The sequence below is a fragment of the Sceloporus occidentalis genome, unplaced genomic scaffold, assembly GCF_023333645.1.
Source record: "Sceloporus occidentalis isolate IW3139 unplaced genomic scaffold, rSceOcc1.0.p SCAF_131, whole genome shotgun sequence".
NCBI classification, from domain to species: domain Eukaryota; kingdom Metazoa; phylum Chordata; class Lepidosauria; order Squamata; family Phrynosomatidae; genus Sceloporus; species Sceloporus occidentalis.
Window position 1 is genome coordinate 2745587 of NW_028317111.1, and position 20788 is coordinate 2766374.

General features: G+C 41.8%; 1 pseudogene; it reads right to left on the reverse strand.

Annotated features, from left to right (window-relative positions):
• Positions 1–9335: 9335 nt before the first annotated feature.
• Positions 9336–20788, reverse strand: LOC149281536 (squalene synthase-like; annotated as a pseudogene).

Sequence of the window (20788 nt, forward strand, 5' to 3'; positions counted from 1 at the left end):
AACAGTTCAATAGGTCAAGGACAGGCAGCAATCAGAGTAAAGTTCTGGAACACTGGAGTAAAGTGTTCATAGTTGGAGGGGTTTTTATAGTGCTGCAGGTATCTACTCCTCCCCTGTGCTGAACAAGCTCCTTACTGGATTGGTTACCAGGCAGGGGTGAATCCATAGCACCTGGTTCATTAGTTCTGTATGTGAGCTTTATTGGTGGATAGTTGATGGGGATTACAGGTGTTACCTCCCCTCCATGTACTGCATTATGTTGATGTTTGGGGTTTGCTGGAACTTTAGGCCACAGTTTTGGCCTTTTGCGATCGCGGGTAGACGGTGCTACTACAGACCATGGCTTTGGCCTACTTCGCGATTGTGGAGATTTTGGACGGCTTGCAGTGACAGAGGACAGCTGGGGAGAGCAGGTAAGGGTGAGAGGGGCATGACAATATCCTTATGGAGATGGGGTCACCAGAACTGCAACCAATATTCTATGTGAGGTCTGACCAGAGAACTAGGAAGGGGCCCCACCCTGCTTGCTTATTTTTGTACAACGCTTTATTGCATTATCTACTTATCTTTAACCATTTACCTACCTTACCATTAAGACCTTTTGTAATATTGGTAATAAAAGTATTAAAAAATACGGGCCCCAATACTGATTTCTGAGGTACTCCACTAGTATCAAGTTTTTCTATTAAATATTATGTAACCCCCCTCAGTGATTGCTGCTGTCACTGACTCACCTGCAGTTCTTATGGAGAGACCAGCAGATGGTGAACGGCAAAGCACCTGGCATGAGGTGAAAAAGGGGCCAATGGAGTTTTGGGGAGAGGAGTTCAGAGTTGGATGTCAGAGGTGAAGGACCCTTGCTGAGAGAAAGGGAGAGTTACAGAGGCCTAGGAACAGAGGCCTGCTTGAAATCCATGCTCAGAGGAGAGTAGCAGCATCCGGGCAGAATCTTCCAGCAGACAGTACAAGATACAGAGCTATTTGCAGTGAAGAGGTTAAAAGCTGAAGTGACCTGATTCCAGACTGTGGAGTGGTATGCCTAAAACCTCTCCCCCTGTCTCGACAACAGGGCACCCTGAACTTAGTCACACAAATAAAAGACTTTAATCTCCAGTTCCAGTTCAATTAAAGGTACCCAGTGGCCGGTAGGGTGAAGATTAGGGTGGTCCATTCAGCTTTTTTACCATCCAAATCCAAACACCGCAATTTATAACTCTTCTGCGGTGACAATTTATAACTCTTCTGCGGTGTTCTGAGGGACAGTGTTAAACACCTGTCAGGCTCCAGTCAGGCTGCGGAGCTGCTTATCTCTTGTTTCCCCCCGTCTTGCTAGAGTTGGCCCCGTCTCACTAGAGTTTCCCCTCTGCTGCAACCCTAGATGCCCACCCGGGAGCCCTGCACCAGGCCCTGTCCAACTCCGCTACTGCGCAATAACTCCTGAACACCATCTTTGAGCGATCTTGGTCATTACAGTCATCTGTATGGACCCAGTCCCTGACAACACCTTTCTGAAATCCAGATAGGGGAAATGTTCCCTGCTCTATTCGTTTAGATACCAAGTCAAAAATCTGAAGTTAGTTTGACAAGATCTCCCTGCAGTAATCCTGTGCTGTTTCTGATCTTGCAAACCATTTAAATCCAGATGTTTAACAATCCTTTTCCTTATCATGTTTTCGATTAATTTCCCAACTACTGACATAAGACTTACTGGTCTGAATCTTCCCTGCTGCCTTTTTTGGGAAGTGGTACTGCAACTGCTGACTACAGACTGCAGGTACAGAGCAACTAAATAACACACAAACCCAGCCCTACAAGTACAGATCAACTGAAAAATCACAAGCAAACTTGACGGTATAGCTCAAATAAATAATGCATGGAAAACATAAATTGCAGACATAGATCACAAACCCCAAAGGCCAACCCTGGCACCCAGATTGCATCCACAGGTCCTGCCCAGCACCTAAATTGGACACATAGGACTTGCAATCTTTGCCCCCAAACAGCCTCCCTGTGCTGTCTTTGACCCCAAACAGCCTCCCTGTGCAGTCTTTGCCCCCAAACAGCCTCCCTGTGCCACGCTTGCCCCCGCTTACACTTCTATGATATCACATGCTTATTCATTCACTCATTCACAAATACGCTTTCATTCACAGATACTGCAAATATTCATTCACTCCATCAGACATACTCATTCATACATTTATTCATTTATTCACACATTTATTCATTCATACTCATGCATTCACTCACTCTCACATACTCATTCATACAACCTCTCCGACCTCGTTAACTCAACTGCAAATTTCTCTGTGGCACTCGTACGCTTCTGCATGGGTCCACTACTTATCAGTGCGTGGCTCGCACACTGCGTGAACCACTTCTCTTTAACCACCCAGGGGAAGCAGAGACACAGCAGGATGTGACCCTGCCGCGTCTCTGCTTCTCCCAGGCAATTCAGAGAGGTTGCTTGCAAAAGTAAGTGATCGCCCTTAGAGTTGCAGGCCCAGTCACAATTGCAAAACCAAATGAACTTCTGTGTATCAAACATTTATATGAATTTAAGATAATTTAAAAAAACAAACACATTACAAGGTAGGATCCTAGTAGGAAACTGGCTCACTCACACAGGATAAAATATCTCTTAGGGTGGTGAAGGACCATCAGTAATGGTGGAATAGCTATTGTTAGTGGTGGAAGGACCAATATAAATGGTTGATCTTTCTGTGGTGGGAGGACGATTTGTAATGGTGATTCTTCCTAGTGGAAAGATAATTAGTGATCAATCATCCTATGGTGAAAGGACCATCATTAATTGTGGGTGTTCCTATGGCGGAAGAGCCATTGCTACTGGTGAATATTTATATGGTGGGAGAACCATCATTTTGTGGTGAATCTTTGTGTGATGGGAATACTTCTTTAGTGGTGGCATGTACTCAGCTGAAACTAGCAGACCCATCCTTATGAAACAACCAACTAATAGGAAACAAACAAGTACCAGAAGTCTCTCATGCTTGGCTCATCCACAAGATGGGGGTATGAGAATTATTAATGGTAGATCTTTTTGCAACAAGATGGCCATCATTAATGTCTAATCTTCATGTGGTGGTAGTGCCAATATTAATCATGGATCTTCCTATGATGGGAATGTCGACCATTGTATCGGTGGATCTTCTGATGTAGGAGGACCATCATTAATGTGCGAGTGCCAATATGATGGCTTAATAACTTCTTTGATTACATTATGGCCCTTAATATTTCAGGTAGACATGGTAGTCCTTCAGTCATTTCCCTGCATGCTGATTCTCAGTCTATCAGAGGTGAAGTAATGCATGGTCCAGACAAGATTGGTGGATTTGAGCCAGAAAAGGATCTCGTTCTTAATTATGTTCCCTGTAACGAAAGATGTAGGGGCACTTAGCTTTTTAATATGTTCACTTCAGGTTATCAGAATAAAAGGCATAATTTTAGCAGAAAATCTAAAATTATCAATTAGCATAGTCATTTAATTTGGGGGAAATAGATCAGACACAAGTATAGTTCAGCTGATAAGCGCTTCAGCCTATTGTTCTATGTCATGTGGTTCCTTTTTGTGGTGTCCCCCTTGCAAATGCATAGAAGGATTCTGCAGACACCCCATATGCATCTGCTTCTTTTCCCACCCCAGTAAGCTGTTCATGTAATTGTCCCTGCCTTTGAGGTTGCACACAGCACAGAAGAGAGACACACCACTCCTGCAAGTAAGTTGTTTAGGCAGGCACAGGTAGGCTGTTGGGGGGGGGGGGGCAAATTTGGCACAGGCAGGCTGTTTGGGAGCACCAACAAACTGTTTAGTGGCAAACATGGCACAGAAAGCTGTTTGGGGACTAAGATGGCACTGACAAGCTGTTTGGGAGCAAAGATAGCAAAGGCAGGCTGTTTGAGTGCAAAGATGTCACAGACAGGCTGAGGTAAATATGGCAGAGACAAAGTTTGGGGACAAAGATGACACTGATAAGCTGTTTGGGGGCACTATGCTTGGTGTCTGGGTCCTTGTGGTTTCTAGTTATGTCAAGGGGCAGCTAAATAGGATAGTGTCTGAATGTCAGGAAAACTGGAAGACTTGGAAGGTATTAGATAATATTAAATAAAATATACATGAGTTTTTTGATTGAATATTACCCTGCTTTAATAGGGAGCAAATGACAAATTATATGCAATTCATGGGGAAAAAAATAACCATCTTATAGTGCAAATATTATGTACATATTGTGCCAGCAGGTGTTCCAACCACAGGTTGTTTTGCCACAAATATTTTGACCGTTAAAGTAGAAATAAGAACACAAATGGCTGCTGGGTGTGTACATAGACATCTCTGCATTGCATACACACACAAACATTATGTTAAAAACACGGGTTATCCTTGGCAGCAGATGCCCATTGCTTGAAGAAACTCCTGACCAGGTAACGAGCGCTTTACAAAACTGTGCCAGTAGTAGTGGTTCTTAAAGGGGTTGTGTCCGCTTAATTTATGTTACCTGGAAGGCTTGATTTGCTGTATTTAAGCAACTTGCACTTTTGTCAGGCTGCACAGTTGTTGTTTGACTACTCCTGCTGCAACTTGGCGTCAGAGATCCTACCCTGCTCCCGAATCTGAACCTGTCCTTGCTCCCAGTCGTCTTACTCGTACCCTGATCCTGTAACCCTGCCTTGATCCTTTGGTACTGACCTCAGACTCATTCTTGACTATGATTTTGCATTGTCCTTTCGGTCTCCTGGCTTTGACCTTGGTTTGTCTCCTACCACCAGCCTCTTGCCTTCACCAATAATTGATCCCAGAGCTAGTGGCTTTTTTATGGACATTGATCTAGTGAAATGTATCGCTGTAGTTACCTGTTCCAAATCTAGACCTTCCTTTGTTAAGGTCAGGGGCGTCCAACCTGCGGCCCTCCAGCTGCTACAGGACTACATCTCCCATCCTCCTCAGCCAGCCCCTTAGCTGAAAGAGCATTATGGGAGATGTAGTCCTGCAGCAGCTGGAGGGCCGCAGGTGGGACACCCCTGGTTTATGTGGTAGATGGAAGTCCCCTGTCCTCAGGTCACTTTGTGATGGAGGCTGTTCTTCTTTTAGTCAAGATAGGTTCAAAGCATCACAAGACTTTTTGACCCAATTTGCTCTCGTCTGTTTCTTCTGATCCTTGGAATTACATGGTTCTGGTACATAACACATGTATTGGTCCTTATGCCAAACTGGACAAATTTATTTTTGAGATTCAGATGATTTAATTTTTAGGTTTCATTTTGTCTCCAATGGGTCCCAAGAAAGTTTTAGCGATTAAGAAGTGGCCCATTCCTTCTTCCAATAGAGGTTTATTAGGTTCACCAATTTCTGTTGTAAGTTTATGACTTATCCTGCCCCTAACTCCGCTAACAAGATGTCCACTTTACTTGGTCTACTCAGGATCAGGAAGCTTTTCACTTTTTGAAGAAAAAGCTTACCTCTACTCCTTATTTTAATACATCAAACTGCGTATTACTCAAGCAAATTGTCCCATGCAGAAGTCAACTATGATGTTTTAGTGACAAGTAATTCCTGGCCATAAAATCAGCTCTTAAAGAATGTTCTCATCTGTTAAAGGCAACATTGCATCCTATTACGTTTTATACTGACCACTGAGTATTTACAGTCTGCTCATCATTTTAATCCTTTCCAAGCTAGAGGGGCTGTTTTTCTCACCAGTTTAAGTTTAACAATCACTCGGGCCCAAGAATACTAAAGCAGACGCTCTTCCTCGTCTGGGACCAGAAGACTTGGATTCTCCAGTGGATTCTCATGGATTTTGCCAGCCACCTATTTTTTTACCAGTCGTCCTTTCCTGGAGTTTCTCATAACTGTAAATGCCTCCCTGCCACGAATTCAGGGACTATTAATCTGACCTAAAGGCATGGGCTCCTTTAAAAAAAAAAGGATAAAATCTATGTTCCTCTTACTGCTCAATTTGAAGTCCTTACATTCATGACTTACCTATCGATGTGCACAGGGGTGTACAAAAGACTAGATACCTTCTAACAAGAACCTTCTGGTGGCCTTCTGTCTCTCACAACGTTTACTGATATGTATCAGCCTGTTCTGTTTGATCTAAGGATACTCATCTTCACCCAGCTAGCCTATTACAACTACTAATAGTCTTATCTCAGCCCTGGGAAGACATTGCTGTAGACTATAATACCATCTTGGTAGTGGTTGGTAGGTTTTCTAAGCTGGCACATTTGGTTCCTACTAAAGGTATCATGTCTACAGCTACTACTGCGTTGTTGTTGTTGGCTTTTTGTCATGAGCAACACTTGTCAACTGCCTTTCATCCTCAAACTAATAATCAGACAGAAACAACCAACCAGACCTTGGAGCAGTACATGAGGTTCTATACTTCCTATGAATTCTTCATTATTCGCCACATATGGTTTTCACCCTTCTTGATCATCCCAGAAGTTTAAAGACTACAGTCCTTATTGAAACAGTTAGCCCTGATTAAGGACACTCTCATGCAGGCACTGTCAGGGTTTTCACCCTTCCCCCGTGCTTCTCACACTCAAGTCTCTCCTCAGCTGAAGTAATTTGCTCCTAATTACTTCTCTGGTTTCCTGCTGATTAGCCCATCACTCCCTGCTAGAGTCTGGCTATTTAAACAGTATATAATTATAGCAGTTATGCTGTACCACCGTCAATGAGTGCTTCAGTAAATAATAACAGTTATGCTGCACCACTGTCAATATTTGCCTCAGTATATAATGATAGCAGTTATGCTGCAACACCGTCAATGTCTGCCTCAGTATATAGTGATAGGTGTTATGCTGTACCCCTGTCAATGGTTGCCTAACGACAGAAGCTATGCAGTTTTTCCCAATAAAAAAAATTATATAGATCCTTTATGCAGCCCGGAGCCCCCGCTCGTGATTCGCTCATAATTAACTTTTGCAGTGAGAATTTCACCTTTAAAATAGTCAAAAGGGTTGGAAATATATAGCTCCACCCCCCCTTGCAATGTGATTTTTTTTTTTTTCAGCTCCACCAACTTCGCTTTTAATGGACTGTAGAAGCATATTATGCGCACAAAATTTTGGCTCTGGGAAAAATTTTGCACAACAGAAATTTTCTGCGCACACCACCCAAGAAAAAATAGAGGGAACATTGCCCACCAGGTGGATGGCAAAGAAGTTGAAGATGTGTTTGTTTGTAAGCCGTGACAGGTATGTGAGGACATCTGGCACATGGTTCAAGGCTTGGAAATCAACTCGTTCAAACACTGCACAGCCGGGATGATGTTCTCTGGCTTTCCCAAATCTAAGAGCTTCTTTCCATACTTACTCCACACCTGGTGCACAAACAAAGGGGAGGTTAAATTGTTGCTTATAGTATTCAGAGTGAAATCATACACAGAGGCAGACATTAACCCAAAAGGTGAATCAATGACATCACAAGGAGATCACTCCTCTTTGTTCTTCGTCTTGGCTCTTCTTCTTTTGTGTCCTTCCGGTGCAGTGAGTGCGGATGGCGTGGCTTCAGTGTTGTGTACCGGGATATGACATCAAATCCCAAAACCAAATGAACTTCTGTGCATCAAACATTTATATTAATGTGTTTATATGAGTGTAAGATAATACATTGCAAGGTAGGAACCTTGCAAAACTGTCTCACTCACACAGGATAAAATATCTCCTGGAGTGGTGAAGGACCATCAATAATGGTGGAATAGCTATTGTTAGTGGTGGAAGGCCCATCGCTAATGGTTGATCCCTCTGTTGTGGTAGGATGATTTGCAATGGGGGATCTTCCTATGGTAGTAGAGAGATAATTAGTGACCATTCTATGGTGAAAGAACCATCATCAATGGTGGGTGTTCCTATGGTGGGAGAGACATTACTACTGGTGAATATGTTTATGGTGGGAGAACCATCATTTGTGGTGAATCTTTGTGTGATGGGAATTCTTCATTAGTGGTGGCATGTACTGTGTGGTGAATGGTAGGTGTGGTGAATGGTAGACCAGAAGTCTCTCATGCTTGGCTCACCCACAAGAGGGGGGGTATGATAATTATTAATGGCAGATCCTTTTGCAACAAGATGACCATCATTAATGGCTAATCATCATGTGGTGGTAGTGCCAACATTAACAGTGGATCTTCTTATAGTGGGAGTGCCAATATTAATGGTGGATCTTTCTATGGTGGGAGTGTCAACATTATGGGTGGATCTTCCGTTGTAGGAGGATCATCATTAATGGTGGTTCTTCTGATGGTGCGAGTGCCAATATGATGGCTGAATGACTTTGATGACTTTATGGCCCTCAATATTTCAGGTAGACATGGTAGTCCTTCAGTCCTTTCCCTTGCATGCTGATTCTCAGTCTATCAGAGACCATCAGAGAGTTCTAACTGCTGCAGAGCCAATGAGGAGTGGGCTGGTGAGGATTGGATCTCAAAGAAAAAAGTTGCCCAAATCCAACCTTTTAACTGCCAGAAACTGGGATAATCCTTTGGATAGACTAATATGCAATGCGTATTTAACTTAAGATAAGAACTATGTTCTAATTAACCGTGTGGTACTGCGCCAGACTCATATACAACAGACAATCCAATCGTTTTAGACACCTTAGCTATTTCAAAGTTATCTGTCTGCCACCCCTTATCCACCTAAGCTTTTTGAGACATGACTCTACCCTACTGTAAGATATTTTTATAAAATTGGAGCTTAATGGTAAATTTATATCATCATATTCTCCCATTTGCCCCCAGACACGGAGACGGAGGCAACTCTTTCCTTTCAGTTCAGTTTCTTTATTTTTTTTTTTGTTTTCATTTTCATATTTCGTATCTGCTAGAGGGCTAAGTGTGAAGTTTGACATTGATCTTATTTGACGATTTCTTTTGGTCCTCATGTCTTCGTCCTGTTACTCTACAAAAAATGGAAAATTTTAAAGTTAACTCTGCTTTAAAGATCACAGTGTGCTCACCATAACCGCAAATTATTATTTATTATCCTTCTACTATGTGGTTTGCCTTTCTATACACACTTGTTTTTTTTTATAAATCTCTTGGCGATGCAGGTATTTCACAGCAGCAGGTACATGTCCGGGCTTTGCATTGCATCGTGAGGCCGTACATGTACGGGCTTTGTCGTGAAGGGGTTAAAAAGGATTAGGTTTCAGTGGGACCACCAACGTCATTAGCGGGACCGTTCATTGGTGTCAGCGGGACAGCCTACCTACTTCCCGAAAACAAAGAGATCTGGATAACCAGAGCCTGGAAGTTCCCAGGAATGCTGATGGGTCACCACCTCGATCAGACCTGCATGTCCTTAAATCACTGCCTAGTGTGCACTTGAGACACCTAGAACAGGTACCTAGAACAGATTCAGCCAGAAATATAGAACAGGGCCGGTAAATGGGGGATAAATTATTGTGTGATACCGTTGAACTTTTTGGCAAGCACAGGTTGCGTATGGAGGAAATGATGTGCTGCGTCTTGCCCGACGTGGGGTCTGTCAGAGGGATTTTTTGATAAATCTGTAAATGAAAGAAAATATATATATTTTCAGCAACTCAGGAAATGAAAAACAGTAGTGAAAATCACATTTTAAACTGCTCCCTTGGCCTAAGATATTTGCAATGATATCTTTACAAAGGACACAAAACAGAGCAGTGAATATTATTAAAAAACCCTCTTATCTGCGGCATAAATATTGGATTCCTTCACACTATATGGCCATATATTGCTTAGCCTGCCACTACGTCAAAATTTTGGGAGCCCTATCTAATTTTTCATGGCTATCTTGCTTACAAATGAATCGAATCAGTGTGAATGCTTTGCATTTTATCCCAGAGACTCTCACCTAATTTAAAGCCCTCTCTGGACACCATTAATAAGGAGCCTGTGTGGCAGGTGGGGTGTCAAACCCTAAGGTTTGCCCAAATAGCATAAAAGACATAAACATGGCCAAGCTTAACAACTTAAAATTGTAAATAATATCCATTTGGGCTAATCAGGGCCGGCCCGACAATGGAGCCAAGTGGGGCAACCGCTCCAGGCGGCACTTTTGAAGGGGCGGCACTTCACCTCCCCAAGCCTTTTTTTTTTTTTTTTTTTTTTTTTAAAGCGAAAGAAAGGGGCGCCGAGTGGTTTTCGCTTACCAAGCTGTCAGTACCCGCTCGGCGCCCCTCTCTCTCTCCTCTGCGGCGAGTCTCCCTGTTCGGTCTCGGTGCCGGCTTGTAATGCTGAGTGCCGGAAGATTTCCTCATAGGCGGCACCGAGACCGAACAGGGAGACTCGCCGCAGGACTGCTGAAAGGTAAGTACAAGGGGGGGGGCGGCGGGGGGGGAGAGAGGAAAGGTAGATAAGGGGGGGGGCGGCATTTTAAAATTCGCCCCAGGCGGTATTTTGCCTTGGGCCGGCCCTGGGGCTAATGGTAGGATTTCAATGCGATCTGCACCGAGGGACACGGCCAGGACTGCCCACTGATGCCGCAGGCGTGCCCGCTGATGTCGGTGGGCAGTACTGCCGCCGTCAGTGGGCGTTCGCGCTAACATCAGTGGGGTGTTGCCACTGAGATGGCGTGAAACACCCCCATTTAAAGGGGAAATGGGAGGGGAGTGGGTCATGTCAGGGCTGGAGAAGCAGCGCTTCTCCCGGAGTTCTCCGGGCGAAGCCAGGAGAGTTTTCAGGTATGATCATGGGGAAGGACGACAACATTGGACGACTCAGATGAATTTTTATTCAATTAGGGGGTTTCAGTTCCATTTTTTTAAATTTCCTACAATTCTTCTCACTTTTATGTAAGGCTAATTAGTGAATTTCCTTGGCCCAACAACCTGAAACTGGTCCTTAGTAATGTATAGTGAAGTCTGTGCATGCTTCCTAAAATGCTCTGCATTAATACACATACAAGATTATATGAGAGAAAGAAAGGAGAAGAAAACATTGAATTTCTAGCAGACGTGAGTTGATAATAACAAAGAGAAATCTGTCTTACCTCTTCAATATACTGGAGCGTGATGGCCCTCACAGCGTCCATGTTGGTGGCATCCATCATTAGAGTGACAGCCTGTCCCTTGCGGATTTTCACAACACCTTTAAATACTTGCTGGTTGTTGTAACACGCAGCCAAAGTGGCTATAGCCATTACCTTAAATATATTAATAAATTATAGAAAATAATTGAAGACATGTGGCACATTGAAGAGGAACAGCAAAGTTCTGTACAATAAATAGTTATGTTTACAGAAGCGATCAGGCATTTTAATTAGTTTATTTTTCCCTTCAATGGTTAAACATCAGACATACAGCTAGGTACCCACCTGGGGGATGGCGCAGAAGTTGAAGACGCTTTGATTTTTAAGCCGTGACAGGTAGGTGAGGACGTCCGGCACATGGTTCAAGGCGTTGGTAATCAACTCGTTCAAACACTGCACAGCCGGGACGATGTTCTCCGGCTTTGCAAAATCTGAGAGGTTATTTCCGTACTTACTCCACACCTGGTGCACAAACAAAGGGGAGGTTAGAATGCTGGTTATAGTATGTAGTTTGCTGAGAAAATCATATACAGACGCAAATACTATCCCAAAAGAGGAATTAAAGGGTTGAGAAGAGAACACAATTAACCCCTTAATGACAAGACTGTTTCTTACTCGTAGTACATTTTGGGACAAAGGCTCTTAACATTTTTCAGTGTTGCTGTTTAGCTGTATTTTTCTTCTTTCTCATTTCGGCAGTTGGCACTGCCATCTTAACATAGTAACATAGTAACATAGTTCATAAGGTTGAAAAAAGACCAAAGTCCATCAAGTTCAACCTATATACATATTGTGTCCCTACTGTGTTGATCCAGAGGAAGGCAAAAAACCCTTATGAAGCAGATGCCAATTGCCCCATACCAGGGGGAAAATTCCTTCCGACTCCAAATATCAGAATAAATCCCTGGATCAACGTTCTGTCCCTATTAATCTAATATCCATAACTTGTAATATTATTGCTTTCAAGAAACACGTCCAGGCTCCTTTTGAACTCTTTTATTGAGTTTGCCATTACCACTTCCTCTGGCAGAGAGTTCCATAATCTCACCGCTCTTACTGTAAAGAACCCCCGTCTGTGCTGGTGTAGAAACCTTCTTTCCTCCAACCGTAGAGGATGTCCCCTTGTTATAGATACAGTCCTGGGTATAATTAGGTCCTGGGAGTGATCTCTGTACTGCCCCCTTATATATTTATACATAGTTATTAAGTCCCCCCTAATCCGTCTTTTTTCCAAACTAAATAACCCTAATTCTGATAATCTTTCTGGGTACTGTAGTCCTCCCATTCCCCTTATTACTCTGGTTGCCTGTCTTTGAACCCTCTCCAGCTCCACTATATCTTTCTTGTACACTGGTGCCCAGTACTGTACACAGTATTCCATGTGTGGTCTGACTAGTGACTTGTACAGTTGTAGAATTATTTCCTTGTCGTGGGCATCTATGCCCCTTTTGATGCACCCCATGATTTTATTTGCCTTAGCAGCAGCTGCCTGACACTGGTCGCTACAGGTAAATTTACTGTTAACTAAAACTCCTAAGTCCTTTTCCATGTCAGTCGTCCCCAGTGTTTTCCCATTTAATACATATTCCCAGCCTGGATTTTTCTTCCCCATGTGCATAACCTTACATTTATCTGTGTTGAACCTCATCTGCCACATCCCAGCCCAAGCCTCCAACCTATGCAGATCCATTTGTAATCGTGCACTGTCCTCTATTGTGTTAACCATGTTACAGAGCTTAGTATCCTCTGCAAAAATTGATACTTTACTATACAATCCCTCTACTAGGTCATTAATAAATATATTAAAAAGAATAGGACCCAAAACTAACCCATGTGGTACCCCACTAGTAACAGTCACCCACTCAGAGTATGTACCATTAATAACCACCCTCTGTTTCCTATCACTGAGCCAGTTACTTACCCACATACACACATTCTCCCCCAGCCCAAGCATTCTCATTTTATGTACCAGCCTTTTATGTGGCACTGTATCAAATGCTTTGGAAAAATCAAGATATACGACATCCAGCGATTCACCCCGATCCAGTCGCTTACCTCCTCATACAAGGATACTCCAAAATAGCATCTCTTCTGAGTGTCGGCAATGCCATTTACTGATGGCGCTTGTGGTTGCTTGTCTGTTACTGACATGCTTCGATATTGCTGGCTTTGATGATCGGTTTTGCGGCGTCCATTTGTTTTCGGGGGAGGGCATTCCTTCCGTGGATGCTGCAAAACTGACGATTACGGCGATGCAGGTATTTAACAGCAGCCCATACATTTGTCGTGAAGGGGTTAAAACTCTGTTACCAAACAGATTACCTCTACTATTTAGGTCCTTCAAGAAAAACTGCCTGTCCCAAGTCAGGGTAAAGGATGAAGGTTGGGTGTGGTGGCTAGCAACCCCATTCTCAAAAAAATCAGCTTGCTAACATCAACAAGCGCTTACATCAGAGATAACAGGGACTTTTAGCCTGAAAGAAGAAGGAAATGTATGAAGCTGGGTGGTGAAAGGAAGTCACTAAGTTGACTACCCTTCATTCAACCAGGAGGATCGACATCAGCACATAGAACATGAGGACCATGTATGAGTCAGGAAAGTTGGTGCAAGTTGCAGCAGAGATGATAAGCAAAAACCTAACCCTGCTAGGCATTACCCAGACAAGATGAACACAAATTGTACAGAGACGACTGATGACAGAACTGTTGGTGTACTCTGGACATGAAGAGAGTATTGCACCAACACACGCATTGAGTAGGCTTAATGCTGTTCAAACAGGCAGAGAGAGCACTGATAGGATGGGAGGTGCATGGCCCAAGGATCATCACAGCATCCTTTAGAACCAAGAAGAAGATCAAGATGAACCTTGTCCAGTGATACTCTCTAACCAATAGCAATGAGGAAGAGAATAAAGACCACTTTTATGACATGCTTCAGACAAAGACCACTTTTCCAGAAAAATGTATAACCATTCTTATGGGAGACTTCAACACCAAGATTGGGCATGACAAAATAGGATCCAAACACGTTACAGGCACCCATGCACTGGGAGAAATTAGTGAGAAAGGAAAGATGTCTGCAGATGTGTGTATACTCAACAACCTGATCATCAGGAGCATGTTTCCTCACAAGTGGATCCACAAGAGTACCTGGGTATTGCCAGACAAAGCAACAGAGATCCATGTCGACAATGTCTGCATTAGCAAGAAATTAAGAAGATACCTGCAGGACGTTATTGGCCAGACTGAAGCTGAAGAAGAAATGGCTATACACGTCAGACAGAAGAACGAAGTAAAATGTCAGCTTTCTGAAGGACTCCATGACCAAAGAAGACTTTGGGCTGAAGAAAAGGTTTTCAGTACTACAGCAGCTGTTCAAGGAAGAGGAAGACAGTGCTCTTAACAGCTGGCAGAAAGTGAAAGAGACACTTAGAACATCATGCCAGGGAGTGCTCGGAGTCCAAAAAAACACCAGTAGAAAAAGCAGATCACAGCAGAGACTCTTTCCAAGATAGAAGGCAGAAAGAAGAAGGTAGCAGTCAACAACAGTAGGACTAGAGCAGCAAGGGCCAAAGAAGACCACAGAGTGGTGAAGAGAAACATCAGGAAGGTCAAGAGAGACTATGTGGATGGACTGGCATCATTCAACGGCAACAGCCAAGAGGACCTCCAGATCAACTGAAACAAGCTAATCAGAGATGAAATCGCGACAACCATCACGCCGATGAAGAAGGCACTAAAAGCAGACCTAGATGCTTCAGTGGAGATGCTGTACCCCCTCTTTAAGAAGATATGCAAAGCAGATATTCCGGCAAACTGGATTAAAGGATACCTTATCAGGATCCCCAAGAAAGGGGACCTCAGCAACCGCCGATCCACAGTTTCAAGATATACAGACAGGCTTCCAGGCAGAACATATCATGCACAGACCAGATATCATCACGACGCATCATAGTCAAGCAGTCCTTGGAGTGGAACGCCTCTTTGTACATCAACTTTTTCAACTATAAGAAGGCGTATGACAGCATCGAGAGATGCTCTGGAAGCTCCTTTGACACTATGACATTATTTTACAGAAAGGACGCATGTCTAGTGAGAGAAATCTATCCCTATCTCCTACGTAGGGTAACTTTTTTCAAGCTGGAATTATCACCTGTGTTCCTTCTCAACTGAGCTCATGTTTAAGCTACAGTCAAGGTTAAGCTCTCACATTTTATCAAAAAAACCATACCTTTCATTTAACACTTTAATATCACTGTGCACAACCACCATATAAAACATAACTAGAAATGGTGGAATTCCCCTATATCACCAACACTAGAACTGAACAGAACGCAATGTCTGTGCTGACCTCTCTTGGCCAGAACTCCCGACCTTCCAATTGATCTTTCAGGTAGTCACGGATGATGTTGGCTTTTTGTAGAGATAGACCCATGGAGTTGGAAAAGTGTGTGTCCAGACCAATCGCTGCATCTTCCAACTGTGATGCCGAAAACAGACGGGAAAAGCCATTTCCACCGATAGCATAATGGCAGTACTGAAAATAAACACACAAATGTTACAAAATGTAATACCTATGAGCAAACAATTAATTGAAGCATCTTGGAAGAGCTTCTGAAATGTATTGTGTGTATCTACTTCGTCCCACTCCATTAAAGAGTCCATCTTCTTCTCCTGGAAACTCGCCAACCCATCTCCCCCCTTTGCGCATATGTCTGCAATAATATCTTGGTAAACAACAGCTAGATTTCTGAACTCCAGCGAAATCTGATGAGGAAAAAAAAAAACAATAAGAATTGAAATGAATTATTACACTGAATGACCAAAAGAATGTGGACACCTGACCATCACACACATATGAGCTTATTAAACATCCCATTCCAAAACCATGGGAACGTATATTGAGTTGGCCCCCGCTTTGCAGATATAACATCTTCCGCTCTTCTGTCGAGGCTTTCCACAAGATTTTGGCGTTTTGGAATTTGTGCCAATGCAGTGTGGATGAATCACCTAAACTCAATAATTAGGAGGGGCGTCCACTCAGTTTTGGTCATATTGTGTAGGTATTGATGAAACACATACTTGAGCAAAACCCCAATTATTTTAATGTTGCCGACCATACCAATAGAGACTTTAGGTTTACATAACTAATCCATCTATACTAGATTAATAAGTACCGTTGGGAAGTCTTCAAGAACCTGTCTGTCCTTATCTTTGCTGTCGGTAAATTTCCACTCCGGGTCATACAGGTAGGTATGGAAGTTACGTAGAATTGGGATCTTTGTCTCAAGGTTAATGGTCATATCATCTTCCACCGTGTCCAGAGCACGCAGGACCAAGTAAAATATACAAACTGCATCCCTGTTAAAATAAATAAATATGTCTTAAAAGCCCTGCATACATTCACAAACATTAATCCAATATATGTGAATGTAAATCATGGGGTTGACTATGAAGAGCTATAAAGAGAAATGAGAGATAAAGTAAGGGCAACCATGAGTGTGTATGTATGTGTGTTACTATACAATGCTAGACTGTGTGGGGTGTAGGGATGAGCATGTGTGTGGGGTGTCAGTGTATAGTGTTAGGCTGTGTGTGTTTTTGGGATGTGTCATTGGGTGTTAGTGCACGTTGTTAGTGTGTGTTAGTGGACAGCTTTGTTTTTTAACAGTGTATGGAGATTTAGTGAGTGTTAGACTTTGTTGGATGTTGGCCCAGTATCATCTTAAACCAAAGACTCTGTGGGACATCAGTAATCAAGTGAGGGACCTAAACTGCAGGAAAATTATCTCTCTGTAATTCGGTCTTGTTAGCAAAACTGTTAATTGGCAGCTATTTGATCCATCTCTTTTCATTCGGTTGCTCTGGGCATTAATTTAGCTGGTACTTCATATGGAGGCATCCTGGCCAACGTCTAGTGGTTAAGTCAAATAAAGCTCCAGTTTAATTGGTTAATTATTTTATTTTGAATGATAGAAAAACAATGATTAATATATTAAGGCATTTCTGCTGACGTCAGTGGGCAGTCCTGGCCGCGTCCCGCAAGGGACCATGTATGGTTATTATACATGTAATACACGATGTCACACAAATTTGAAACATAATTTTTTTGGGTTTGACAACAAATACTTCTTGCAGAAAAAAGGCTCAGCTATGGGGGCCAAGTTTCATGTCGAAATGAGAAGATCAATTTATTTGGAGCAAACGCAAGTGGAGGGCAAATATAATTTATTTTTACAGATATATTGATGATCTGTTTTTCATTTGGAAAGGAAAAGAGGAGGATCTTTTTTTTAAATAATATAAATAACAATGGAATGAACATAATTTTAAATTCCGTATATAGTACACAATATATACAATTTTTGGACCTAGAAATATATATAGAGGAATAGAATATTAAAACAAAAACGTACTTCAAGGAAGTTGATGCAAATAATTTTATAGATCAAAAGAGTCGCCACTACAGTCCGTGGTTGAAAGGGGTACCAAAAAGTCACTTGCTACGTATAAGACATAACTGTACTGAGGTAGATGTGTACAAGGAACAAACTATTATTTTCAAACAAAGGTTTCTAGAAAAAGGTTATAAAGAAGATTTATATTGATAGAACTAGACTCCAAATAGAAAATGGGAACAGGTTAGATTTATTGGAATAGAAATGAATTTTGAATGCCCCCCAATTATTTTAAATTTCAATAACAAGTCAAAAACAGATATGAAAATTATTTAAAAAAAAAAAAACATAGGCACATTCTATTTTTGGATGATGTATTTATTTTTAGGGGTACTCCAAATTTAAAACAAAAATGATCTAAAAGTCATATAAGAGACACAAAAAAAAAAAGCTCTCAAACACATTCTACAACAGTAAAAAAAAAAGTGGGTTTCTACGGCTGTAAATGCTGCAATGCATGTAAGGTAACGAAACAACGAAAATTTCCTGTGGAGAATTTTATATCACGCAGTAATGGAAATAAATATGATCTAAAAATATTACGAACATGTCATTCTACTAATGTGATATATTTATTAGCTTGTCCATGTGGGCCGTACGTCACATAGAATAAATGAACACCTTCGCAATATAAAAAAAACATTCAGTATCGAAACATTTTTTAGACAATCATAATAAAAATCCAGAAGGCTTCATTTTTTATGCTATAGAGGAAGTACAGAGATATTGGAGAGGTGATAACTGCATAAAAAATATGGGACAACGAGAAATGAAACAGGTGTTTGAATTGGGGACATTAAATCCAGAAGTGTTAAATACGGAGTTTGATCTTTACAACGTTTTATAATCCTCTCGTTTGATGTGGTAGAGTGTAATATAAATATAAAGATATTAGAAATTTTTATATATTTCTATACATCTTTTGTAGCTTTTTCATTTACATTTATCCTCCCCGTTATGTGGGTCTTTTGCGTATATAATTTGTATGGAAGAATGTTACACTTACTATGTTACATCAAACTACAACTAATGAGAGGTTAAAAGGTTTTATATGCATACAGACAATTATATCCCTTACGTTATGTACCTCGTCTGTAATATATATGAATTCCTTTTTGGGTTGATATTTATATATAATACATCTCCCATCGTTTTGAGAATACTTCTACGTCCTGAGAAAAGGTTAAGAAGGGGTTAATATCTTCCAAGGAGTAGAGAGTAATACAGGGATATGGACTTGATATGCCAGACTGTGACATATACAGAAGAAGGAAGAGAACGGTGCATATAAGGAACACTGAGAAACAACGTCCAGATGAAGCTTTGATTGAGCGAAACGCGTAGCGATTTTGTATGACAGCAACGTTTCACTTGTTTTTACTTCATTGTAACAGTTTTACTTTGTCATCGAGGACCGTTCTCTTCTTTTTCAGCAAATCTTTGGTACTTGCATGCCTGAAGATATTTGGAGACGGAACTTTTGGTGAGCCTATATTACCTCCCTGTTTGTGAGTGAATCCAGCATTGAGGGGGGGGGGGGTGTATCTGTACTGTATTACACTATTGGCTGTGTTTTTATTATTATTTATTGTTTTATATAGCGCCATCAAATTCCGTAGCGCTGTACAATGGGTAGACAGGACATAACAAGTAGCATGTAACATAACAAATTGACTTACAGAGACAACAGGTGAGGAGGGCCCCCTTTAAGATATCTGTTTGCAAGATCGTTTGAACCAGGAATTTCCAGATATTCCAAGTTCTGTTTTATCTTATTAGATACATCACTGAGCGCACTTTATCACACTTTTTGCATTTAGTTATAATACATACTAAAGACAGCTAAGAGAACGCAAATAAAAAAGTATTTTCCGTGGTCTCATGATCTGCAGGCCTAGGGCGTTAACTGACACGTCTTGTTGTGCCTGTGTCAGCTCGCAAGAGCAGGGCCCTCTTCTCATTTTGTACCAGTTTGTTATTGTTCGTGATTTTAATTTATTCAACGGCCTTATGGAATCTGCTTGCACTATATAAATGTAATGTAATACATGTAATGTGAAGAGTTATGTCTTCTTTGCTCACCTTAATTCACCATCCAAAGTCTGGACCACGACTGAGAAGCTCCGGCCGGTTTCATCCAGGTACCTGTAGCAGGTCTGCAGGGTCTTACTCATGGAGTCCTTGGGGTTAGAGAGACAGGATGGAGTCTACATGCTGTCAAGTACAGGCAGGAAAATAACTTGTGTACGGTGCAGCCTTCCTTTAGCCCCTTTTCTAACCGCTGATCTCTGGGTTACTGAGTTGGCCCAGTGTCCACAATCTCCAGCCCATGAAGACCATCAGCCAAACATGGAGTAAACTTTCTGTCTCCAGCATACGTTACATGAGCGTATGATAGCCTATGATTAAGCACCTCTGTAAAAGGGTGTAGGGTAGTCGCCATGTCTGCTAAGTCAAACCCACTTTGTTGATATGTATTAGTTTATTTTTTATGTCTGGCCAATGAAGTCGCACCTCCAGGATATGTATATTAAACAGTACTGGTTTGCAGGATAAAAAAATATCAGGGAAAACCAAAAAGAGAGAGAGAGAGAGAGAGAAGGGATATAAATTAAGTACATAAAGGGATTTAACAAAATACAGGAAGGAAGGTGGAGAAATGTTAGAGCAAGAGATTATAATCTCAAACTAGGTGATCAGAGGTTTACATGTAATGTAAGGATGTTTTACTTTACCAAGAGGACGGCAAAAAAATGGAACAGCCTCTCAGGTGGTAGGTGTTAACAAATTCAGGGAATTTAGGTATGGGGTAAGCATATGAATCTTAAAGGTCAAAGAATGTTTAAGCCCTTACAGCAGGAAAAAGGTGCAGACTAGATGTGGCTGAATGGGGCTGATCTGTTGTCAGATTCCTTTGTTATACCAAATCAATGTGGAAACCCTAGGGCAGGTATAATAGCCCTGATTGTGACCTCAATGTAGTACATTTAGGCAGGTATGTAATCTATTGCACCTCTCGGACAACTATCTCTTGGTCCATTCTTCCAGTAAAGGGCTTTAACGTTGTATCTTATGCTACCGATGTATTATTGATCTTCACAGTCATTCAAAAAAATGATGCAGGCTAAATACCCATAAACCACCTCCCAACCTCTAGGACAGGAAGCTGGCATCCCTCCTGGCAGACTCACCCGGTCCATTTTGGGCACCACCGCCCTGTAGCCTCCCAGTTTGTACCTGAGAAGATTATAAATCTCCTCCGGGTGCCCGAGAGACCTGAGGAAGTCCAT